Source organism: Gouania willdenowi, chromosome 1 (assembly GCF_900634775.1).
Source record: "Gouania willdenowi chromosome 1, fGouWil2.1, whole genome shotgun sequence".
Taxonomy (NCBI): Eukaryota; Metazoa; Chordata; class Actinopteri; order Blenniiformes; family Gobiesocidae; genus Gouania; species Gouania willdenowi.
The window spans coordinates 29,930,492-29,957,319 of record NC_041044.1 but is presented as its reverse complement, the minus strand read 5'-3'; the positions used below and the strand labels follow the sequence as shown (position 1 = coordinate 29,957,319).

The 26,828-nt window shown below is 39.6% G+C and overlaps 1 protein-coding gene across 1 annotated transcript in view; it reads left to right on the top strand.

Moving 5' to 3' along the window:
• The first annotated feature begins 22,108 nt into the window (after positions 1–22,108).
• The window catches only part of doc2g (double C2-like domains, gamma), a 62,465-nt gene continuing 57,745 nt past the window's right edge, over positions 22,109–26,828 (top strand). The window contains exon 1 of the mRNA XM_028448075.1: positions 22,109–22,239. The gene's annotated coding sequence lies outside the window, so the exon portion shown is untranslated. The remainder of the gene's footprint in view (positions 22,240–26,828) is intronic.

Below are 26,828 nucleotides of genomic sequence, written 5' to 3'. Positions count from 1 at the left end.
ACAACGTGAGATGCAGCTGATGATGAGTAATGTCTTGTCAATAAAAATGCCTACTTTTCTTCTAGGTTTTGACTTATTGTTTCTTAACTGAGTATCTGTAAATTCTGCCTGTTTTCACATGGCTTTTAAAAGGTTCCCTGTGGTTAATGATGCATTCACTTATTTGGGACTGATAATGCCATATCAGGAACTAATTGCCTTCGCTGTTGCCTCATTAGGCACAGCATGATGCCTTGCCATAGGGCAATGGTTGCACACCTTGCTCCAATCTTGCTTTACTCTTTAATCTGCGGCTGCTCATTCTCACGGGACATGAGCAGTCTTTTTATTGCATCCTTCAGTAAAATATAAAAAAAAAAATCAAGCTCTTGCATGCAGTTTGCATTCACATTTCCACATCACATCTATATATATATTGTTTTCCTTTTTTATAGTGTGTTTTTACAGCCCTTTTTTTCATTGTTTAAGTTTTGTTTAGGTTATTTATGCTCTTGTATTGCCTTTTTCATCTGGTTTTTACCGTTTCGCTTGAGTCTTTTGTGTGACTTTTCCACTGGGGTCACCTTCACACACCAGATCCAGAGCAGTTGGCTCTTTAGTTCTTTCTCTCTTTTCTCTCTATCTATTCAACCCACCAAATTGCACATGGCCACTGCCCTGCCTGTAGGCCACACATCCCTCCAACCCCTCCACCACCCAATCCTCTTATCCTGCTTTATTTATGGAAATATGCTGATAGGGCAAACCCAGGTAATAGATGGATTTTTTTATTTATTTTTTTGCAGAACAAGAGATCGAAAATCTAATGGAGAGGGTGGAAGTGTATGGACAATTAATCTTCATTTGTCATTTGCCTCAAAAAGCAAAGTCATTCCATTTGAACCAGCTGTGAGGAAACGCAGAGAAGGGGAAGCGTACAGTTGGTATCACAGAGTCTAGGAGCTAATTGGGTCAGTTGCAACAAATATGGCGATGTTAGTGCTGAGCTTTGCTTCTGAGCTGCACAGCAGTCTTCAGGAGAACATATAGAAGCCAATGATGTAATAACAGCTGATAACAATAAATGAGCTCTTTTTAAAATGTAATAGGCCAATAATGTAATAACTGGCCAATAACATAATAGAAATCCTGAACCAATTATGTAATAACTTTGACCATTAAAGGAGCATAGGGCAGGATTTAAAAAAATAAAAAATAAACGTTCATTTTAAGTTGTTTTTAATGCTAATGGGTGATGAAGCATTCTAAACCGAAGAAAATGAGCCCACATCTTTGGGGCTATGTTGGCATTTTTTGGGTTAGGTGGAGGGATCTAGTGGAGTTAGGTAAGGTTAGGGCAGGGGTCTACAACCTCTGGAGCCTCATGTGGCACTTTCACTCTTTTTCAATGGCTCCCTATTGCTTTAAAAAACTATTTAAATAGTTATTTTTTTACAGAAACTATTAATGATTAATTACATATAAAATCAAGATATACACTTTATTAACCTAAAAATAAATCGCGTTGTTCAATGACTCAGCGCCTTCCTACTTCACCTCCTGCAACATCCACAGACCATCAACTTTCCTTGCACCTGTGGCTAACCTTAAGTTTTAAATCCCTGGTAAGATAACTAAACCAACAAAAACACTATTCTGGAAGAAAATAGAGATTTTATTTGTGTGGAAACAGATTCATTTAACCACCAATGTGTCGGTTAAATAATCATGTTTTATGTGTGGCAAGAAATGAGCAATTAGCATGTGTTGACCACATGATCATGCGTTATCAATATCCAGTTACTTTTTGTAGCCTTTCAAATACATGAACTGAAAAAAATCTTCTTTATATAACATTGTGTTCATATCATTGTGTTCATGTAAACTAAGATGTGTAAGAATTTGAAGATTTTTATTTTATTTTAAACTGTTTTTTGGTTTCCATTTACATGATCAATATAAATCAAATCAAATTAAATCAAACATTATTCTATATCATCTTAACTGTATAGAATTTAAAACACTGTATTGTCTTCATAGAGGAGGACTTTAATCCAGGTGAGTTGAGGCAAAATGGTTCTTTGAAGAGTAAAAGTTGCAGACTCCTGGGTCAGGGTGACAAATCGCATCTAATGACAGCATTCATGACACCTTATTTATGCTAATGACAGGTGTCATATCATAATAATGACAGCATTATGTCAGCCTTATGTATAAAACTTCAAGTAAAGCTTTTCATTGAGCAGCAACCAGACATGTTGACAAAGAACACTGAGACTAAGAGGTAAACATCAGCTTGGAGGATTGTACCATAAAGAGAGCAAGAGATAAACAGTGAAATATGGAGAACCATTTTTTAACCTGAGAGTTTATCGTTCAGTCACTACTTGCCAGCTTTTTGTATTGCGGACTGGATTTCCCAATGTTGGAAAAAATGCATACAGGCTCTGAAACATTTCATAAAGATGAAAAACCCTTCTCTCTTTGGTGTGTGTGACCCTGCTTGTCAGCGTTAAGGACAAATCACAGGTCAGGTTAATGGGATCTGTCTGGGTCGAGTGGAAGAAAAACAGATAAAATGTGGGAAGGGCAAAGAGGCAAGGTAATGCTGGAGGTGGATGAGAGCAGCCATGAAAGGTAGAATGAAAGAAAGACAAGAGGGGCTGTTTTTAGTGTGAGAAGTGAAGACATGCAGTGAGAAGAATAATCCACCTTGACAGAACGGTGCTCTCTGCCAACATGGCCAGTGATTCGTTCCTAAAGAAGAGCGATGTGGAGAGCGAGATGCACCTGTGACACCAACTGCCACCCCAGGGGAACATCAACATTCAGCCACTAGTTCAACAATGCTCTCCGACATCACGCACGCCACATGGTGAATTCGCTCCTGCGCCTGACGTTTTGTGAGAACGGTAAGACTGGAGCGAGCTGTCAGACATTGGAAATTATAGCCGCACCCTGTGACTGCAGCTGAGAGCCATGGCGAGGATTTCACACCGGAAGGATTAAAATACACAACGTTCCTGACACAAATGACACGTTTTGTTCATTCACAATTAAATAAGCTTCTCTTGCACATTGGGGCTGTAGATGAGAGGTTTTTCATCCCCACAGTTTGAATACTATCAGATCTTTATTTTCTTTGTCATAATTGGACCTATATAATAAAACCAGAATTCCCCTTTATCTCTTGTTTAAGGCAAACAATCAGCAAACCTCCAGCGGTTTTAATGTCTCTGTGAACTATTTTAATCCACAGCAAACCTTTTCGATTAGAAATTCCAATGAAGTAGATTGTTACAACAAAAACCTAAACTAGGTCAGACAGTTTCTGTATGATGTGCAAGAAAAAAAGATTTTCATACCCTTTATGATTTAAAACTGCTAGAATATGTTCAGGAGGGCTCGCCATTAAATATAATCGAAGGAAATGATCCTACTTTTATTTATAGAAAACCATTCTATCCATATTACTGTCTTTTATTGCCTTCGTTTTATCTTTTGCTTTGGGGTCGGGGAAAGGTTAAACAAATCAGCTTCAGCTTCTTTCTTCTGGTAGGAGCTTCAAAAGCATGAAATGTACAAGAAACTGTAACAGGAACAGTTTTATTCACATGAATAAAATCTGGTCATGTTATAACACATGACTTTATATTAAAGCCCACATTCATTCTCACCGTTTCACGCATCATTTTAATGTTGCTTTACATGCGCTGCCGGTTTGTTTTTCAGAGAATGACCATATGTGGGTTGTGATACAACCAAAAAGATCTTGCGAGGTCTCCTTCACTGATAGCATAGCTCACACTGACAACGCCTACGGAGTTAGAAAGAATCGTAATTATAATCATTACATGAATTACTCTCAAAGATGCCTCAAAACTGCGGAACAGCTCATTGTAAGAGGACTTCAGAGAAATAAAAGTTTCCCTATTTATGTTTCCTCAGGACCACAAACTGCAGAAATGGGTGCTGTGATCTCCAGTGCAGAGAATGCGAGCTGATATTTCTCTTCCCACAAAGCACTCAGTGCTATATAGTGATCATTTCACTGAGGATTGTTTCAAAGCTGGTGTAACCTAACCCTAAACAGTGTGTCTTAACCCATTCAAAGGGTTAAGATACTGAACACGAACAGTTTGATTTATCGCATTGGCAGTGGACTCTCCTGTATCTACATTGTTATGTAAATAGAGTTCGTATCAATAAGGCTGAATTAATCTTTCAAGCAGAATGTCAACCTGCAACTCATGCTCAGTTTCACTCGCATCCAAGCATCCATCCATCCATCCATCCATCCATCCATCTTCTCCGGCTTAGCCGTTTCCGGGTCGCGGGGTCAGCATCCTCAGTAGGGAGGCCCAGACTTCCCTCTCCCCGGCCACTTCCTCCAGCTCTTCCGGGGGGACCCCGAGACGTTCCCAGGCCAGCCGAGAGACATAGTCTCTCCAGCGTGTCCTGGGTCTTCCCCGGGGCCTCCTTCCGGAGGGACGTGCCCTGAACGCCTCACTAGGGAGGCGTTCAGGGGGCATCCTAATTAGGTGCCCGAGCCACCTCATCTGGCTCTTCTCGATGCGGAGGAGCAGCGACTTGGAGCCAACAGGACCACATCATCTGCAAAAAGCAGTGATGCAATACTGAGGCCCCCGAACCGGACCCCCTCAACGCCCTGACTGCGCCTAGAAATTCTGTCCATAAAAGTTATGAACAGAATCGGTGACAAAGGGCAGCCCTGGCGGAGTCCAACCCTCACCGGAAACTATTTCGACTTACTGCCGGCAATGCGGACCAGACTCTGACTCCGGTCATACAGGGAACGAACAGCTCCTATCAGGAGGTTCGATACCCCATACTCCCGGAGGACCCCCCACAGGAATCCCCGAGGGACACAGTCAAATGCCTTTTCCAGGTCCACAAAACACATGTGGACTGGTTGGGCAAATTCCCATGACCCCTCAAGGACCCTGCTGACGGTGTAGAGCTGGTCCACAGTTCCACAGCCAGGACGAAAACCACATTGCTCCTCCTGAATCCGAGGTTCAACTATCCGGCAGACCCTCCTCTCCAGTACCCCTGAATAGACCTTACCGGGGAGGGTGAGGAGTGTGATCCCTCTATATTTGGAACACACCCTTCAGTCCCCCTTCTTAAAAAGGCATCCAAGCATGAATAAGTAAACTATTTTTTAGTGTAATTCCCCATAAATCAAACTTTTATCCGCTGACGTAACAGGCAGGCAGCTGGGATTTCAGCAAACTCAAAGAGTGGATGCTGGACGGAAGTGAAAATAAAGATCAAAGATAAAAAACAAACCACGCATCACTCTGCACTCTTGATATAAACATATCTAAATAATATCCAACCCTTGATCTCCTATCTTACAAATTTCAATTGTTTTTAATTTAAATCTTTCCAGACTTTTAAATGCTTCCTTCAGAAGTTGTGAAGACGCTGAGGACACAATGACCTTTTCCACTGCTAAACACTAGTCAGACGATCAGACATCGGATAAGAAAGGAAACAGCCTTTAATGCTTTCCTGGGTTTCCACTTTTATGAGAATGGGGACCCAGAGATGGGAAACCCTGAAAATATAATGTGGCTGTAATGTCGCCGACAGAGCCATTAAAATGTGATGATCCTTTATTCTACTTCAGAGGTCTTAAAAACAAGCATGTTTTTATCAAATCGTCATGAGGTTTGTGTATAGTCACTGAGTGTGATGATGTTTCATTTCAGTTGAAGAATAAAAGGCATTTGTTGTAAATATTCAAATATTGTTTCTTAAGATAAAGTCACATAACGTGCATTATCTTTGTCTGGGTTTTAAATTGTTCTGTCAAAATTCTCTAAGAGCCGATACTTTCTGAACAGCACTGAGGATGCGTTCAGTAAGCGATGGGATTTGTGCAGCATACAGTCTGTCATATGAGGTCAGATAAAAAAGTGAAAGAAAATGCATTTGCACTGAACAGTAAAAGACAGGTACTGAGATAAAAGATGAGGACTCAATTTTAAAAGGGCAGTATTATGCAAAAAACACTGTATAAAGGTTTTGCTACAGTGATATGCATTCCTTTAGCCTCATTCAAAGGGCCAAAGTTGAAAAAGTTTTGTTTCCTCCCTCCGTTGTTAGTCCACATTTTGTAAAAACTCAGCTCCAAACAGGCGAGTTGATAGATGCGATATATGTAAAGCTACTGTACATACACAAAATTGATTCTCTGCATTCAACCCCTCCCTGAGAAGCAGTAGGCAGCAACGGTGTAGCACCCAGAGCAGTTCCATTTTTAGTATCTGTTATATCACCTCGTATCACCTTTGACTTTATCTGACGTGTTTGTGACACAATGTGACGCAGCAGTTAACCAAAACAAATGATTATCAACTTAAATGCACTATTCCTGTTGTTAATAGAGATGAGGAGGGGAAGAAAGTGACTTAGCAGCTTAACACTCCGGAGAGTGTTTGAAGCAGCTGACTGACTCCGTTGCTGCTGAAACACAGACCCTGAAAAGCTGAGACGGACTCACAATCACAATAGTTGCTTAAATATCCATTCGTTTTACTGCAATGTGCAGTTTTTTGGCTGAAAACAATAACAACAGTGTGTGGATAGCAAAATAAAATTGCTTTGGTGATCACTGATCTCCCTCGCTAGAGCAAGGCATGAAGTCAGCGTCTATAGACAGGCCCACTCATGAATATGCATGAAGCCTGCTTATAGAAACATCGTGAATTTGACTTTCAGAGGGCTACATTTCCAGAAAACAGTCAAGTTTGAGAAAATAATCCTCAAATACTGTTGTTGGGGTTCTTAGAGATGGGTGAAAAATAGCATAACACTGGACCTGTAAAGGCAATTGTGTTGGAAATGACAAATAAGATTAAAACAACAAAAACACAAATCACAATTGTGCATTGTTACATTCACATACTTTGGGGGGGGGTTAGACAAAAACAAACACAGAAAAGGTAAAGTGGCAATAGTTTGTATTAGGGTGTGATTAAATGTAAAAACAACTGGCTGATTTTATGTTTTGTGTGGCAAGAATCTGGAGGAAAATAAAAACGTTAAAAAAAAAGCATTTATATAAGACAAACATGAAGCTATTTGGGAGTCGTGTACCCTTCGTTTTTTGACTCTTCAGTTTTAAACCAAATCAAATTAACAAATTTACTGACTTAAAACCAAAACAGAAATACCAAAAATCAAACATGCAGCGCTTTTCTGTTTTCAAATCAAATCTTGCTCTGTTTGTGTGATATTTGGATATTTACAGGGAAACTCAGACGAGAGCTTCATGTTTTAATCTCACCACACAGAGTGACTCACAGACCTCACACTGATGGCAGAGGTGTCATTTGTGTGTCAATGACATTTCATTAAAGAGTTATTGATGCTGGAAGTCTGAATCTGCGAATATCTGCCAACTTTACTGAATAGTGTTATGGTCCAAATAGTATCCAGATAAACTAGTGACTGGGCGGACTTATGCTCCCATACAAAAAAGGAGCAACACATAAGTCACATTACTGGTGAATTTAAACGTTATTGATAGATAAATAAATCAAAACCAAAAAAAGGATGTTACGTAAAACATGCACGTTATATGTGAAGTCTGATTAAAGGAACCAGAGGTGGCGTAATGAATCTACTGGTGCTCCTCATTTCTTGTGGTCAACTTCCGTGTGTGTTGACGGCTGCACTTAGTGGCTAACATGCAAAATAAAGATTTTAACTGCCCTCAAAAAAGCTGTCATTGTGTTTGCAAAAGTGTCAAATCGTAGAAGTTCTAACATCTATAGTTCCTCACACCAGCCTCACAGTCGATAGTCAGTCACCAGTTTATTTGGATACTCTTTGGACCGTAACACTGTTAAGATCGCCTAGACCATAAAACAATTAACTTAAAAAGTGAGCCGCTTTATACGGGCTAAAACATCCACAGACTGCATAAAAACAGGAGCAGAACCAGAAAACTGCTAAAATAAATCCTATACAGTCCTATTGTGTGCAGAGATCTGATCCAGGACCTGTGGAGGGAAACGAGGTGCAGCGGACTTCAGTTCTTGCTTTAATTCCCCCGTAAAAATCCAAATACCTCACAAACAGAACAATATTTTTTATTTTCTTTAAACAGAAAAACACTGCTTGTCTGGTTTTTCATTTTTCTGTTTTGGATTTAAGTCAGTAAAACAAAATAACCATATTAGTTATTTTGATTTGGTTTTGAAACGGAATAACCAAAAAACTAAGGGTACACAGATTCTTTCCTTCTACACTTCACTAATTTATTTAATTATCCTCTACCATGTCTGCAAATGTTGTCCGAGGTTTATTAACTACACGTATTGCAATTTTTTTTTTTGCAACGGCTATAAATGCAATATTCTTGCAAACAATAAGATAAGACTTTTATTATATTGTGTAATTTTGACCATCACCAGCCTTCCCTAAGGAAGGGTAAGGTCAACTTCAGGGGAAAATATATTTAAAAAGAAACATTGGGCACTTCTAGGACTGCACGATTATGGCCAAAATTATACTCAAATTGGTGTAGTCAATTTGGTAATCACAATTATTAATCACAATTATTCATATTGTCTGAATCTTTAATGAACTACTTTTTAACAAACAATGTTTGAACAGTTTAGAGGGCAAAATAAAAGCAGAATAATGACAAACACTAAAAAGAAAAATGCAAATTTACCCAAGAAATGGAAATTTATACAGGGCTACTGCTTGAAAAAAAATGTCCATGTATAAAGAGAAGGCAAATTGCAATCACACCAAATGCGACTTCAGCGACTCTGGTGACTAGACTCAAAATCAATGGCAATAACACATGTAATTCCGAGTGACTCAGTTTTGCTCGCTTTTTATTGAGATAGTGTAATGAAGCCTTAATTATGTATTCGCCCTCTAGTGGTTGGCTGACTCTCAGGGTTGAGAAAGTGCCTGATTAGTTATGCAGCAGAGCTCAAGTTTCAAAAGTAAAAATTTCCAACTATTAAAGTAAATATAAGCCAAAATAGTAATTACGATTACAAGGCACTTCACTAATTCAAAATCTAGTCTCACAATTTATCACATTACTCTTGAATCTGTTTACTTCTTTGGGTATTGTTGAATGACACATACACAAACTAACCTCAGAAAAAATCTGAACACCTCGGAGAGAGCGTGAAAGGAGGACATTTTGTCTCCAGTCTTTAGTTGAGGTAGTTTTGATTAAAAATATGTTTGTGTTTTACATGGTAGATAGGCTTTAGCGTGCAGATGTTTGGATCTGAATATTTTGTCCTGTGTGGAACCTACGTTGTCAAATTTAGCATGTGCCAGTGCTTCCTTAAGATGTAAATAGAAGTTTACTTAATCTCAGAGCCACAGGCGGGGGAGTGCGGACAACGTGTTTGTACACTTAATGGAAAACCTGCACGGCTTTGTGCAATAGTAGTGGGGGGAGATTATCTTGCCATGCGGACGGAGTGGATGAATGCTCTTCCACAGATTGCTCTTATCGTGTCCTCTTTTCTTCTCCATCTGTATTATTAATACTATAATCTTATGGATGTTTTAATAGTGCCGACCCCCAGGCTTTTTTTTTGTGTGTTCGTTTTTCATTTCCTCTCATTGAAGTTTGTTTTTTGTTCAATTTTTGTCAACAGGAAAGTCTATTTAAATCTGTTTCTCTTCATTCTATCAGTTATTTTTCATTTCCCTTCCTATTTTGGCAGCTGTTCACTTTTCTCGCCGACAGTCAGGTCTCAGACAATGTTGCTGTTAAACATCTCTCTGGCAGGTCTTCCAATGTTTAGCCTCGACTATAATCAATCCCCACCGTCGTTGTCCAGACTTCTTCCTCGATTGATTGCGTTTCTTTCTGAGGATTGGACAGACATTGAAAACCAGACAAATCCTCAAGACTTTGAATGAAAGACTGTGATTATTGAGTCTGTGGTATGTATTCTCAAGGCATTGTGATCTGAGGTTAGGATGTTTTATCGCTTCAGAATCAGAAGTCCTTTATTTATCCCAGAGGGAAATCACTTTTGTTACAGCCGCTCAAGAAATGATACAAATAAAAAGAATAAACGTTAAACAAAGAAGATAGAAAGAATAAACGTTAAACAAAGAAGATAGAAAGAATAAACGTTAAAAAGTACATAATAAAGTAAAAGACTGTTACAAAATCTGGATTAAAAACACACATATTACAGTAGTAAAAAATAAAAGATAAATAATAACTAGAATATTTGCATTTCCTGAAGGAAATGCAAGTGAGGATGCAGTACGCTTTGGTTGAAAAAGTTGAAAGAAGTTCTTTTTAGTTGAAAAAAATTGAAGAAAGTTGAAAAAAGTTGAAAATTTGAACATTAGCATTGCGCTAGCATTAGCATTGTGCTAGCATTATCATTGCGCTAGCATTTGCTTTGTCCTAGCATTAGCATTGCACTAATATTGGCATTGTGCTAGCATTAGCATTGCGCTAGCATTAGAATTGCGCTAGCATTGCGCTAGTATTAGCATTGCGCTAGCATTAGCATTGTGCTAACATTGGCATTGCGCTAGCATTAGAATTGCGCTAGCACTGCGCTAACATTAGCATTGCGCTAGCATTAGCATTGCGCTAGTAATAGCATTGCGCTAGCATTAGCATTGCGCTAACATTAACATTGTGCTAGCATTAACATTGTGCTAGCATTAGCATTGCGCTAGCATTAGCATTGCGCTAGCATTAGCATTGCGCTAACGATAGCATTGCGTTAGCATTAGCATTGCTCTAACATTAACATTGCGCTAACATTACCATTGTGCTAGCATTAGCATTGCGCTAGCATTAGCATTGTGCTAGCATTAGCATTAGCATTAGCATTGCGTTAGCATTAGCATTGCGTAAGCATTAGCATTGCGCTAGCATTAGCATTGTGCTACTATTAGCATTGCGCTAGCATTAGCATTACGCTAGCATTAGCATTGCACTGGCATTAGCATTGTGTTAGCATTAGCATTGTGCTAGCATTAGCATTGCGTTAACATTGGCATAGCGCTAGCATTGGCATTGCGCTAGCATTAGCATTGCGCTAGCATTAGAATTGCGCTAGCAATAGCATTGCGCTAGCAATAGCATTGCGCTAGCAATAGCATTGCGCTAGCATTAGCATTACGTTAGCATTAGCATTGCGCTAACATTAGCATTACGCTAACTTTAGCTTTGCGCTAACATTAGCTTTGTGCTAGCATTAGCATTGTGCTAGCATTAGCATTGCGCTAGCATTAGCATTGTGCTAGCATTAGCATTAGCATTAGCATTGCGCTAGCATTAGCATTACGCTAGCATTAGCATTGTACTAGCATTAGCATTGTGCTACTATTAGCATTGGCATTGCTCTAGCATTAGCATTGTGCTAGCATTAGCATTGTGCTAACATTAGCATTGTGCTAGCTTTAACATTGTCCTAGCGTTAGCATTAGCCTAGTATCAGCAATAGCCTAGCATTAACAATAGCCTAGCATTAGCAATAGCCTTGTATTACCATTATCCTAGCATTAGCATTACACTACCATTAACATTAGCCCAGTAAACAGTAAAACCAGTAAACCTTGAAAAACCAGTATCACCAGTTAGAAGTCCAGTTTCTACAGTAGTATGTGTACAAACCCCAGTATGAAGGGAAAAAGCAGTGTAACCAGTTAGAAGTCCAGTTTAGACAGCAGTATGTGTCAAAATCCCAGTTTGAAGGGGAAAACCAGTTAAACCAGTTAGAAGTCCAGTTCACACAGTAGAGTGTCTAAAAATCCCAGTATGACCTGAAAGTGAACAAACAGCTGAACATGTCAAAGTTTGAAATGTTGAAATCCGTTGGAAAATGGCTGAGCTGTGAAAGAACTAAGTTCTGAGTCTGAATGAGAACATGCAAACCCCACACTAAAGGTGAATTTGTGATGAAGAGGATGGGTGATGATGAAGAGGTGAATTTTTGACACAATTCAAAGTTTGAATGGTGAAAATTGGTTGAGAAATGGCCAAACAGTTAAAGTTTAAAGTTGTAGGTGAGAAATGAGAACCTGCAAACTCCACACTGAAGGTGAATTTGTGATGAAGAGGAGGAGTGATGACGAAGAGCAGAATATTTGAAACATGGGAAAGTTTGAATGGTGGAAATCGCTTAAAGAATGACCGAGCAGTTACAGATATTAGTTTGAGATGTGAAATGAGAACCTGCAAACTCCTCACAAGAGGAGGATTGGTGATGAAGAGGAGGAGTGGTGATGAAGAGCAGAATATTAATATTAGCAATGCGGTTGAAAAAGTTGAAAGAAGTTGGTTTTGGTTGAAAAAAAATTCAAGAAAGTTGAAAGAAGTTGAAATGGGTTGAAAAAGTTGAAAAATTTGAAAAATTTGAAAAATTTGAAAATGTTGAAAATGTTAAAAAAAATTTAAATTTGTTGAAAAAAGGTGAAATCTGTTGTAGAAGTTGAAAAAAGTTGAAAGAAGTTGAAACTGGTTGAAAAAGTTAAAATGAGTTGAAACAGGTTGAAAAAGTTGTGATGGGTTGTAGTAGCTGAACATGTCAAAGGTTTAGCAAAATGGCCGCCGAAGGAGTGCCAAGTATACCATAGTTTCCAATGTTAGTGGATTAGAGCCAAAAATTTCACCGGAAATAATTCAAAAAGTTGAAAAGTTTAAAAAAAATCAGAACATAGCATAATGTCCAGAAAATAGTTGAACAGTTTGAGACAAAAATCGTTGAAATTGGTTGAAAAATGCGGGAGTAGTTAGAGTAAGACGGAAGAAGAATAATAATAATAATAACTATAATAAAGTATAGGGAAAACAATAGTGAGGATGCCTACTGCATCCTCACTAATAATACAAATATAATACTGATATTTACATCAATCAAAGCTGTGAGGTTATAGTGATGAATTGTAAAGTTTGATCATCACAGGCAGGAATGATTTCCTGTGGAGCACCATAGTTGGATCAGCCTGGTGCTGAAGGTGCTTCTGTGACTGACCAAAACATAATGGAATGGGTGGGACTTGTTGACCAAGATGGCCTTCACCTTGGACAGGGTCCTCCTCTCTGTCACCACTGTCAGAGTCCAGTTTAATCCCCACAACGTCACCTTGCGGATGAGTGCGTTGTCTGTTGGCGTCTGCGACCCTCAGTCGGCTCCCCTAGCAAACAACAGCATAAAGGATCACACTCGCCACCACAAACTCATAAAACATCCTCAGCATTTTTCTGCAGATGTTGAAGGACCTCAGCCATCTCAGAAAATAGAGGTTTTGGCCCTTCCTTTAGAGGGAGTCAGTGTTCTTCCCCCAGACCAGTTTATTGTCAATCACCAGTCCCAGGTATTTGTACTCCACAATGTCCACACTGACCCCCTGGATGGAGACGGGGCTAACCGGCCACTTGGTTCTCCTCAGGTCCACAATCAGCTCCTTAGTCTTTGTCACATTGAGCTCTAGATTGTTCCGTTCACTCCAGTTAACAAAGCTGTCCACAGCAGCCCTGTACTCCACCTCGTCCCCCTCCCTGATACATCCAACCACTGCAGAGTCATCCGAGAACTTCTGGAGGTGACAGGTTTCAGTGCAGTAGTTGAAGTCCGTGGTGTAGGTGGTGAAGAGAAAGGGAGAGAGTACAGTCCCTTGAGGGGCCTGATGTTGCTGACACACAGTGTCTCAGGCGTACATACTGTGGTCTGCCAGTTCAGTAATCTACAATCCAGGACACAATGGAGGAGTCAACCTGCACCTCTGTCAGCTTCACACCGAGGAGAGCCGGACGGATGGTGTTAAAAGCACTGAAAAAGTCAAAGAACAGGACTCTCACAGTGCTCCCCGGCTTGTCTAGGTGAGAGTAGACACGGTTGAGCAGGAAGGTGACGGCATCATCAACTCCAACCTTGGGCTGGTAGGCAAACTGTAGCGGGTCTTGGTGTGGTCTGATAGATGGTCAGAGCAGCACCAGGATAAGTCTCTTCAGGGTCTTCATGATGTGGGAGGTCAACGCAACCGGTCTTTAGTCCGTAGATCCACTGCGACGTGGCGTCTTTGGAACAGGAACCAGGCAGCATGTCTTCCACAGCACAGGGACCCTCTGCAGACTCAGACTCATGGTGAAGATGCACTGTAAAATTCCACAGAGCTGGTTATCACAAGCCTTCAGTATTCTGGGGCACACTCCATCAGGTTCTGCAGCCTTGCCAGTGTGGATTTTCACCAGTTGCCTTTTTACCTGGTCAGCTGTGATGTTAAGATTAAGATTAAATCGGGCTTTCGCCTTTAATTGGCCATGTAATGTTAGTACATTATTGGAATTTGTCTTCTGCACTTAACCCATCCCTGAGGAGCAGTCGGCAGCCATTTTGCGGCGCCTGGGGAGCAGTTCGGGGTTAAGGGACTTGCTCAATATCCCACAGTGACGGCCCCGGTGAGGCTTGTTCATTGTGTGATGTCCAAGGGAGGAGGTGAGCAGATGGTTCATACAGGGGTGTGGAAGTTTAAGAGGAGGGGGGGTTATGCTTGTGTGCAGTCAGCAGTGGTGTAGCTGGGGGTGGCAGCAGGGGGTCCAGGAGCCCCAGTATCAAATCTATTGAAAAACAGACTTAGTTCATTGGCCTGGTCCACACTAACTTCCAACCTTCTGTTGCTGGTTGACTTAAAACCAGTGATGGTCCTCATCCCTTTCGAGACCCCTCTGGTGTTGTTCTGCTGAAGCTTCTACCCCAGCTTCCTGCCGTATTCCATCTTAACCTCTCTCTTCTACCCACATAATCACATTTGGACTTATAAAATCAATGTCAATGTGAACAAGGCAAAAAGCGATCTGGCAAAATTTGGTGAAAATATAATTTGTGAACCACCTTAATGGGGAAGGTGGAATTTTCTTACGTTTGCTTGCAGAGAGAGGTCTCTACTCCAGAAATGGTGCTCCTAAGTGACTAACTTATGCAACTACATCAAAGGCTTTTTGGAGCAGATCAAAAAGTGTGTCAAATTAAGCCAAATTAAGGTGATAAAATTATCAGCTATTCTCCGCCCATTCGACCCAAGTCCAGGACTATCCCAGTTTGAAAGCACCTTTAGAGCTGGTCCTGGATATGGTGCAGTTTTGAACACTATTGTTGCCAACGTTGGTTCAGCCATAAAAAAAGAAAACTTACGAGGACCCATCAGGACTAGTTCTTTGTTGGCTTCTACCAAAGTGCAAATTTTAATAACGAATCAGAGGGTTTCATGTTCCCAAATACGACTTCCTATTGTTAGCCACAGGCCTACCAACATCAAACACCATAAAAGTCAGAGCGCTTGGGGGTATTAGTGAGAACATTGTCTTTGATTGCTTCCTTATAATAGGGATGTATTCTATTTTTAAAAATGTAGTTATGACTTGAGTTTTATTGTAAGCCACTAGGAAAAACTGCAGTTAGAATCAGTGCTTTTATTTTTTTCTTTGTTCGTTTTCCATCAATTGTATTAATAATTAATCGTAACCCTGAACATGGATGTCTCTCTGGCATGCATGAGAGTTTTTTTGGTCAGCAGGTCAGTTCTGAGCACTCTGTTTGAAAACTGCCTCTGTGGGAGAAGCATTCTCTCACATATCCACCCTCCTCCACTTTCATCTTCACTGAGAGATTATATGAGCAGCTTTGCAGAGACCTGCATCATGAAAGCTACAAGAGATTGCTCATGTTTTCATGCGTGTGACAGTATCTCTGGTTTTAGGTGCATTACAAGAGCTTCTCTGCATCAGATTCAAGCCACTTATAATATGTTGCCCATGTCTAAACCCTTTATTTATCTAGAGATGCTTTGGCATTAAAAAAAACACTGAGCATTCATTCATCTCATTTCACCTCATTTAGTCCACATGTTCTGTTTAAGATTAATGAATAGACCATGTAATGGCCTGTTAACGTAATATTGATGAGGTAAGACTGATAGTAATGAGATGCCCAAAGTAAATTCAAGTGTTTACAAATGAGTGAGCACAAGAATCCAGATACATTTTACAGCCATTGTGCCTCTGGCTGACTATTAATTTAATACCAGCATGCTTGTGAATCACTTGTCTCTTGTTGAGGTTGGAGACTTTTTATTGTTCATTTGTTCCACGTTCCAGTGATTGTTTCAGTGGTTTCTCAATAGCTAAAGAAAACAAAGATAATGGATATCAAGGGTCTGAGCTAGTGATTGCAGCAATGCTCAATTTATCCATCTTTTAGGTTTTTTTCCATTCCTTCAGTCATTAACTCATCTGTAACAAGAGCACCCAGAAAGCTCAAACTTTTGCCAAGCGCCAAATATCTTTGTGCAAGATATTCTCATTTATCTGGATCAGTGATCCTGATCATGGTATCATGATTTTCATTCCCATTAATAACAATCAAAGAGGTCGAAATGCATGGACACCACCATTTTCTTTGAAAGATTGCAATCAAATGTGCAATCTGGATCCGATCTAAATTAAACTTAATGGGGTAATTTAGGAACCAGCCTGAGATAACTAAGTTAAACCTCATCAAGATCGGCCATTTATAAACTGAGATATGAATGCAATATCCTACAAACAATTAAATAAATCCTTGGCGGGGGTAATGACTGGGTGGAATAATGCTCGGATCGAAGGGAGTAAACTTAAACCTTGGGTAGAGAGCAGGTACTACTTGAAAGTGCATCAACTTATTTTGTCATAGACCATAAACTAAACACATTATTTAATTAAAGCCTCAGTTGAAAGCAAAGTGCATTCCAGACTCCACCTGCAGGTGGATCACACACTTCCTGTCTGACAGGAGGCAGCGCGGGAAGCTGGGAAAAACCATCTCTGCTTCCTGGACCATCAGCACTGGATCTCCTCAGGGCTGTGTTTTTTCTCCTCTGTTCTTCTCCTTGTATACCAACAACCGCACCTCCTCTCACCAGTTGGTCAAGCTCCATCATTGGACTCATTTCTGATGGAGTCGAGTCGGCCTACAGGTGGGAGACAGACTAGCTGGTGTCCTGGTGCAGCCAGAACAACCGGGATCTCAACACTTTAAAGACAGTGGAGATGATAGCAGACTTCAGGAAGAACCCAGCCCCCCTCACGCCCCTCACCATGGGAGACTCTACAGTGAGCTCTGTGGAGTCATTCTGCTTCCTGGGGACCTTCATCACCTAGTACCTCAATTGGGAGCTGAACATCAGCTCGCTCATCAAAAATGCTCAGCAGAGGATGTACTTCCTGCGACAGCTGAAGAAGTTCAGTCTTCCAACAAAGATTCATCATCCAGTCCATCCTCTGCTCCTTCACCACCATCTGGTACGCTGCAGCTACGGCCAAGGACAAGGCCAGACTGCAGCGTATCATCCACTCTGCCAGTGACGTGCCGTCAGGGTAGGCAAGGTAGGCAGTGCCTACCCAAGGGTGAATTGATATTTTGATTATTTAATTATAATTATTATTATTATTATTATTTTTTAATTATCATATAATTATAAATTATTTATTTTTTCATTTCCAATAGCCTACAGTACCTGTAAGTTCGAAAGTGTCCGCATTTTGTGCGTTTGATAGCCCAAATTACTAAACAGAGCTATTTCCTGGAACAGCTGTCTTTTTTTTTTCTTTTTTTCGCTCCGCTGTAAGGCAGAGGGAGGCCATGCCCCCTCCCAAAGGCACGTTGCTCCTCTGCCTCCGTTCTCATTGCGTGATTTTACGTGTTTGCGCATGCGCAGTGAGGTCCTCAAGAAGACAACCATTTACGTGTAAAGGCAGCGTAGAGAGCTGCCTTTGCACGTAACCGCGCTGCTAATGCTAAATGCTATACGTAAGTTCACAGTGCATTAGTGAATTGATATCACGTGACAGCTGCTGCTACGTTCTCTAGCTAGTGGGCGGGATAACACTACAGTCAGGATGACAGCACCAGAGATGATAGAGAAACTTTGTTTTGAGGAAAAACGACAGCTTTTAAAAGATGGAGATCAACACCTGAGTTACCAGAGCTTCAGCAAAGGTAAGGTCAGAAAATGTTTCATACTTTTCACAGTAAATGGTACAAAAGGAAGGATTGACTTTGTGGATGCTCCTCACTGAGGCTGTTCTAAGTTGTTGTCATTTTTTTCCGTGTTTCTGTGTTTCCAACACAAACAACAGATGTGCTGCCGTGTCATGAGATATATCTTGTTGGGAGAGTATGGAGGCTATATTAAATAATTGTTTATGTTTCTTTAATAAAGAAACATAAACAATTGATGATGTTTATTTTGTTAGATGGCTAAACACTTGTTCATGTGGATCTTATTGGGTTTTTTCTTTCTTATTATGAAGTTTATCTTTTGATAAGCGCATTGAGATGACTTTGTTGGAAATTGCTTTATACAAATAAAATTGATTTGAATTGAATTAACATATGAAATTGTCATTGGTGGTCTCGATTTGCAACGTGCCTACCCAACCCTAGTGGTCACGGCACGTCACTGCACTCTGCAGAGAAGGTCTTCAGCTGCAATCTGCCCTCCCTCCAGGACCAGTACGCCTCCAGGACTGAGGCATGCAGGATAGATTGTGGCCAACTCACAAAACTGTTTCAAACTCGCCCCTCTGGAATGAGATTTTGGTCCATCAGGACCAGAACCTCCAGACACAAACAGTTTCTGCCACCATCCTCAAGAACACAGCCCCAGTCCCCCACTGACCCCCCCAGCTTCCTCCCCCATCACCACCTCCATAAAGACAATACTACCTGCAACTACTTGTTTATATATTGATATTGATATTTTATTTTAATATATTTTATGCTTTATTATTATTCATCCTTTACTTACAGTATCCCTCACCCTTTATGTCTATCGCTATTATTATTGTTTTTGGGTTGCTTTTTGTTTCTTGTTCTTTGCACCAACTGCCTCATCAAATTCTGCTTAAACTGTGTCTGGCAAATAAAATCCATTCTGATTCTTGTTTGTGTGAAGAACAGCAGAGATGAAAATGTAAGCCCATTGATCTTCTTTGCCATTGACGATTGGTAGATGTTTTCCATGACTGGAAGTACCCTCAAACCCAAAATATGTTCAGCCTGTGTATTTTTTAAGGGATCCCTACAAAAAAGTCTCTGCAATTTGTTTCATGATGCTATTTTTGCACACACTACCCTTCCTGCTTACATCATCACTCTCTGGAGCTAAACTCAATGTACAATGACAATAATATACACTATCAGAGTGTGTGCCAGGTGCAGAGTTTTTGGAGATTACTAGAGTTTGGGAGTTGGAACCACTGAATAAACTTCCAGCATTTCTGAGCTTTGCTCTGCTGAACATTTGTTGGATTAGTTTGAGTGTGCCATCGAAGGCAAAATGTTTGACAACATTTTTAGCTGGCTTGCAAAAAATGCTACATGAGAGATAGACTGTCATGTCACAGCATTAGCTTGCAGCTATAGAGGGAAGTGCCAGCCAGCTATGGCTTTATATGGCTTCTTAATATGCTACTGAAGCTTCCCTTTGTTAAATAAGTAACAACTTAATTTCCCAATATGTCCCACTTCTTCAAGATATTCGTCCAATTAATCACTGCTTTTCATTAGACGAAGGAAACGACCATCATGCTTTACCTAAGTTGGGAAGTAGCACCAACTAGAAGCACTCTTTAAAAACAATTCACATTTATTTTTTTCAGATTAGAATCGAACAAGACTATTTTCATCATGTAGCCAGAACAAAAACTTTGCACCGTTGTGGAAAGTAGATTTTGGCACATTTATAACAGCCTTTGTGGGCTGCTTATCAAATTAAATGTACCTGTACCTGTAGAGAATATCCAAAATAACCATGGTAAATCTGGAACTGTCAAGCCTCTTTATGATGGGGACAAAAAAACTGAATTGGGGATCCAACTTAATTTGCGGGGACTAATAAAAAGGAAAGCAGGCTAAAGTGAGGTACACAAACAATAATTTTCTAAATCTGAAGATTTTTTTTATCTGATAGCCCAACGCATGAAGACAAAAATATCAGGCATAGAACAGTTTTGACCATACTGTGTGTGGTGTGCTCCGATAACCTCAACAAGATCAAACGAGATCTGATAATGTGATCTAATACTGGGTTCCAAGGAACTCAGGATTTTCCGACCTCCTACTTGAAAAAGTCACTTGTAACGCTACACCTAAAATCGGAGCTCGAACTTGGTAAAGTCAAGAAAAAAAATCAAACTTTGTCGTGGCCAGCCATGTTTGTGATATTTCAACGTGCTGCCAGTGAACTCGGTTGAACTCAGAGATCAGAATTTTCAACTTAAAAATGCCTAGTGGCCTGGAACGTAGTAATGTTTATCAGTCAGTTTGAATTTTGATTGGCTACATTCCGTCATGAGTCGGTTTTGATTCTCGGCCGTAATCCATCACAGAGTCAATTATAAGTTTGTAAGATATTCTTATAAAACAAAAAATAATCTGGCAATTGCCATCCATGGTTGGGAACGAGGAAAGTGAGAACAAAAAACAGCCCGACTCTCTTCATGTGTGTAACCGAGGTATGGATAGCTACTTTACCTCAGTATTTACTGATACTGCTGATGCCAAGATCTGGCCTGAGTTGATGAAAGTGAAGGTATTAGCCACACTATCAGACACTTCATTGAAGTAACTGTTGATATACTTTCCTGTGGGAAATGTCCCAACAAAGACTTGCATGTAACAGAGCAGTGCATGGGCTTTTGATTATATCAGTCTGCCATTATAATAAATGTATAGCAGCAGTTGCATTGCTTCTGTGGATTATTCACAGAGTATGATTATAAAAGAAAGAAAGGAATCTCCCCATCTATACTATAAGTATGTCTGGCAGGTCTAAACTCTCAGTAAGCCTCTTAGAAATACTGGGATAAAAATGATTTGGGAAACTGTGCCAAGAAGAAATTTTCACCAACACAAAAAAACTGAACATACTCATATTGCTACAGAAGTGCTATGGTTGACATTATATTTCTAAACACCAGAAAGACTTGGACTGAAAATTATGATTTAGTTTTAGTCGTAGTCTTTTGACTAAAATGCAACTTAGTTTCAGTCCAAATTTAGTCATCAGGACTGTTTTGGTAAGGGTTAGCTTCATTATTAACCTGATATGAAATGGTAAGAATGCTTGTCCCGCCTTCCACGCAACAAAAGTAGTTTTGTTTGGAGACCATCCAATAAATGAAACTTAGTTCTGATTGGATTTTGTCCCATGTGAACATTATAGCTTAGTTTTTATTAGTCTACAAAAAGATCAATATGTTTTGATACATAAGTATTTTTTTAAATTAGTCATAGTCTAAAATACGCAGTCGACAAAAACTATGACGAAAATTTCCAGTCAACAAAAATTAACACTTGATCGAACAATGTATGTTGTGCGGATGAGGTTTTTATAACAAAACCACACAAGGCTGCTCTGCCACGATGTTTTTTCCTCCACACATTGTTGTGTCTGGCAGTAATTTCCTCGACTGACAAACCACGAGTCCTTGGCTGTTGTTGAGTGTTGTATTTTTATTACTGTGGCAGGTGGCAGTCACTGCAGTGAGGGATGCTACAGTAGAACGTGTGCAGACAAATGCAACCAAACATATGCTCACACACACACGTGTTTGCCTATCATTGGACTAATATCAGACAAAGTGTAAAACAAGGGCTCGTTTTATTCGGCTCAGCCAACATGTTGAGTATAATTCCCTTTTGTTCTGTCCTTCAGCGAGAGAAAAGAACCATTTCCTTTGATTTATTTTCATGTTTGTTTCCCTCCACATGCACTGCCCGGGTGTGTTCTTATCTTTGTTGGCGTCGCTCTGTGTTTGTATAATGTAGGGCTTTCTCCTCATCTGTCTTGCTCTGTTTTTTTCTTTCTGTTACTGTCTCACTTCTCGCACGCTGACACACTTAAATAGCAAACATCTCCTTTTTTAAACAAATTATTTTCTTGGGTTTTCCTAAAATCTTCCCACTGCAGAGAAAGTGAGTGACACAACTATGTACGCACAGTCTGAAGGGGATATTAACTGGGTACGTCACAACTAAAGGAGAACGGAAAGAGGGAGGGACAGAGGAGGGTGAACGATGAACACAGACAGAGAGGGAGAGAGAAAGAGAGAGAATAGAGAGAGATATATTGACTCAAAGCTGGTGTGCATGTTCCACAGTGTGTGTGAGGAAGAGGATATAAGAGCAGGGAAGATGGAGTGCTGGCACAGATGAAGACTGTCCCAAGGTATGTTTTGGTGGATGATACTGCCAGGGCTTGTGCGCGTGTGTGTGTATGTGCGTGTGTGTGTGTACGTGAGAATGTTTTTTGCTTGTTGGTTTTTCACGAGTGTCTGCACACATGGTCTTGCAGGCTGGCGTTCTCACGTGCTGGTGTCTCAGTGCGTGAAGATGGTAAGAGCAAATGAGTTTACGGCAACATGTGGCAAGTCATCATTTGTTGGTTGGAAGCTGAGAGGTTGATTTGGGGTGTCATTACATAAGAGAAGGATGAGTGACTGACTGAGTGTCGGCATCCAAGACTGGAACAATTTGTGGTCTTTGGGATCCGTGTTGAGGGTCATCATGCATATCTTTGGGTAGGGAACTCATGGTGTGCATTCTACAGATAATGTGTAAAGTTGGAGGTAAGTCTTCCAGTGTATTTTCCTAAAAAGGGGACATTTTGACACTAGTTTGAAGAAATACTGTAGCTAAAAAAAAACATTTAAGGAAGGACAAAATAAAATCAAAAAATTGTGAACAAGCTGATAAAACAACAGTAGTACCAAAAAAAAAAAATCACAATTCAGCAAAACATTTGACTTCCACATAACCCATATTGTTTACAGTGTAAAAAAATTATTTTAAAAAATGTGTAAAAATATGCACATTAAGGACTTGGTCAAGGTTAAACCATTAATTTTCTTCATTTAGTCGAACAGTGACAATATTCTCAGACTATTTTCAGCTATCGATTTTAAAGGTAAGATACTTTTTTGATCACGTGTCAAACATAAGGCATGGGGACCGAATCCGGCCCTTCAGCGCATCCGATTCAGCCCGCTGGAGAAAGCGAAAATGACAGAGAAAACTTGAATCTTTCTGTAAATCAAAAGAATCAAAGTTGGAAATTGTTGTTGAAAGAACACCACAAAATTAGTCTAAAAAAATCAAAGGACATTTATGTATTTTTCATTCAATGCTTATATATGGTTGATGCCTTTCATACTTTATATCTAATTTATAACTGGAAGAGCAAACTCGGGCATATTAATGTTGAAGTTGTTTGTTTTCCTGTCTAAAACCTGCGGTCCACTCATGATGGAACTGCTCCCTATTTGCCATTTGAACTAAAACAAGTTTGACACCCCTGTTTTAGATTAATCACAGCTAAAGGAATCTAGTCATTCAATACGTAAAGCATTGGGCATTATATTTTAGTACCACTGTTTAGGAAACGTGCTGCTGTTCACTGCTTTGTGAAAGTGAAATTTAAATATTTGACAAAATACCACTTTTTCCCCACAGATGAAACTCTCAAATTAAGCCTGTTAACTCACTGATTTGGGGTTTTCCCCATAAATCAATAAGTGATTCCACGCTAACATCAGAAGATAGAAGACGTGAGGCTTGGTGTTTGAAGTCTTACAATATGCTGAGGACAAAGGAAGCAGAAATTTAGGGTCGGAGGTCAGCACCTCCCACTAATCAGCAGTGACACAAGAGAGATACGCTACATGTTGGAAGATGACAAGTGACGTGCATCCTCAAATGACCTGCCGCTGTAAGACTATTAGCAGCCGTGATTTAGTTATTGTTACATTACGCTGCTTGTTCACTATCTATTTTCTCCTCTCTGTTTATTTTTGGCAAAGATCAAATCACATTGTCTGATGTGGATATTCTTATCTGTGAAAGGATTTTCTTTGGGACAGCAGCTAACAAGAAGAAGAAAAAAAACACTGTTGCCATTCAGATTAAGGGGTTTTATCCATCTACTAAAATCAATTATAGCAGACTTTCTGTGCATGCTCATTGCTCACAGAATAAAAACAAATATGATAAAATGACTTAGGCATTTCCTCATTAATCAAAGGAAATCAATAAATGAGACAGTTCTGGTAAAAACTGAAATTAAAAAAAACAACTATTTTTTGGTAACACAAGTCACGATCTGTTTAGTGACAAATGTGCAAAGACTGCGAGAGAATGCAAATAGCATTATGTAAAATAATGCTCAGAGGACATGCAGATGAAAGAGAGAGATGAGAGTGAATGGTTGAGATAAGGATTAGAGTCAAGACCCATAAGTGACATCACTTATTTGTACTAGTTCTACATTTGAATATTCATCTGGTGTGCAGGCTCTGTGTGATCATCACACAAACGTGCGAGTCTCACGTAAAGTGCCGAACATTCTGGAAATTTCATTTTTCGGCTTTGAGAGGTGAGGGTTGCATCAGATGGTAAAAAATGAGACATATTCACAGTTCTTTTTTCAGTTCTGGAAAATGTGTTGAGAACGTAATCTACTTTCATTCTTGCTTCTCCTGTTGCAACAGTCACGGCCAGAAATACAGTATTTGGACACTGATGCAAATATTCAAGGTATGGGCTTGATATGCAAGTTAATGTCATATGATTTATATTACATTTTGAATGAGCTCAAAACTTTTTAAAAAAAATGCAATTTGACAAGCAAACTTAACAAACCCCCCTCCTTTTTTTTTTTTTTTTAAATTTATTTTTTACTGTGGTTATCTTGAATTGTGAAACATATTGTCCTCAACAGATATCGTGCCTTCAGTATTACCGTGCCACAGCTCTGCGTTCAAGGCTAAGAACATTACACCTCGTTGCCTCAAAAAAATGTATAGTTTCTTTCACTGTTTGCTTGGGACATTGCCAATACACAGAGGTGTGAATAGTTCTGATATATCCTGCTCAAGTAGAAGTACTGCTACTTGATTAAAGTTGTACTCAAGCAGAACTCCAAGTAAGTCATACATAAAATAATTAAATACAAGTGAAAAGCAGCTCAATTAAATAGTACTCATTATAAAAGTGACTAGTTACTTTCACCCCCCATGTCTATTTATGGTAATACATCTTGCCACGGTTCCCTCGTAAACATCTCATGTATGAACTTAAAAAAGAAGAGACAAAATCTTGCACAATAGGGGGTGGGAACCTCTGGGTACCTCACGATACGCTCACAACAACGATTATCTCACGATATGATGATACTGCGATTATAGATACTAGTACAGTGCCTGTCGGAAGTATGCATTTATGTGGGAGCATAAGGGGTATATTTGTGGGTGCAAAATGTGGGTGCAATTTTCCTGATTTAATTCTATGGGATATGAGCATGATAAATGTGTTTGCTTTTCTTTTTTTTTTTTAACTCACTTTTGTAGTTTTTTGTTTGGTGTATTTTTCTGTATTGTATGTTTTTTGGAGTCATTATGTGTATTTTTGTATCTTTCTGTTGTGTTTTTGTGCATTATTTGTATAATTATTGTTTTTGTTGCCATTGTGGTGATTCTGGAATCATTTTGTGTATTTTTTGTATAAAGATTGTTTAGTTTTTGTTATATTTTACTCATTTAGTATATTTTTTATTATAAATACTGTGTGTGTGTGTGTCTACATCCATCTCCTCCGTGCACGCGCATCAGCCGCGTGTGTGTCTACATCCGACTCCGTGAACGCGCATCAAATAAATAAATACCTCGTGTGTTCCCGTGAAACGTTTGAGACGCTGATAACAAAACTCCATAGACATTGTAGCGCCAATCAGAAAAGTAACAAAACTGCGCAAAACAAAACGTAAAGCTCCAAACTACATGACTGAGTAAGTAAATTAAAGTATTATCTACAATTCGGCTGTCTTTTTTTAAAAAAACAAAAATCATTTTTTTACCTTTGAACCGAGTGGTCAGAGCTTAGCTTCCATGCACGGCACCACAGAGAATCCGCAGTTTTCCAGATGGAGAATTGAACGGGTTGGTAAACGTGTCTATGCAGAGCTCCGTGTCTCGGTCTAAACTATCTTCTTCTCTATCGCTCGTGTGTTTACAGCTGCTTAGCTGTGTGCGCAGCGATTGGCTCTGGCCGCACACGTGACTCTTGCTCTTACTCTTGAGCTGTGCAGTGAAGATGGTGCGCTAGCGCCCCCTCACACCCTGAGGTCAAAACCTGAATAGGTTTCATTTCGGGGCCGTCCAGAAGTGAAATAAATTATAAAATAAACATTTTGAAATTACCACATTACTCCAAAATAACACACTTTCAGGGTATTTGGAACCCGTCCACCGAGTTTCAGGTCCAACTCGCACCGCGTCGGGGAGATATTTGCTCCACACACATCCACACAGACGTCCCTTGCTTTTTAGTTAGATATTGGTCAGAAATCAATCTACAATAATCTATGACATAAGAAAAAAAAAAAACAATTTTTATTTTTTATCTCTAAAAGACAATAAATTGAAAAAGTTTCCTATGAACAGTGACGCTATTTTAGTGCAATATTTCTGTAAATAAGTGTCAACACACCAATGTAAAAGAATAAGTACTGTATCTCCAATAGTGCTTTCTGTAAACAAAAATAGGGTCTTTCTTACCAGTGACACCATTATAGTGCAATACTCCAGTAAACAATATATTGGTTCCTTCAACAAACAGTGACAACATTTCTGTGAAGACGTACCTGCACATTTTAGTGAAAAAGCAGAAAAGGCTTTGGAAATAAGAAAATAAATCTTAAATCCAAAAAATAAAAAATGATACTAAGCGCGAGCATATCAATAATCGATGGTGCGAAAAAAAATT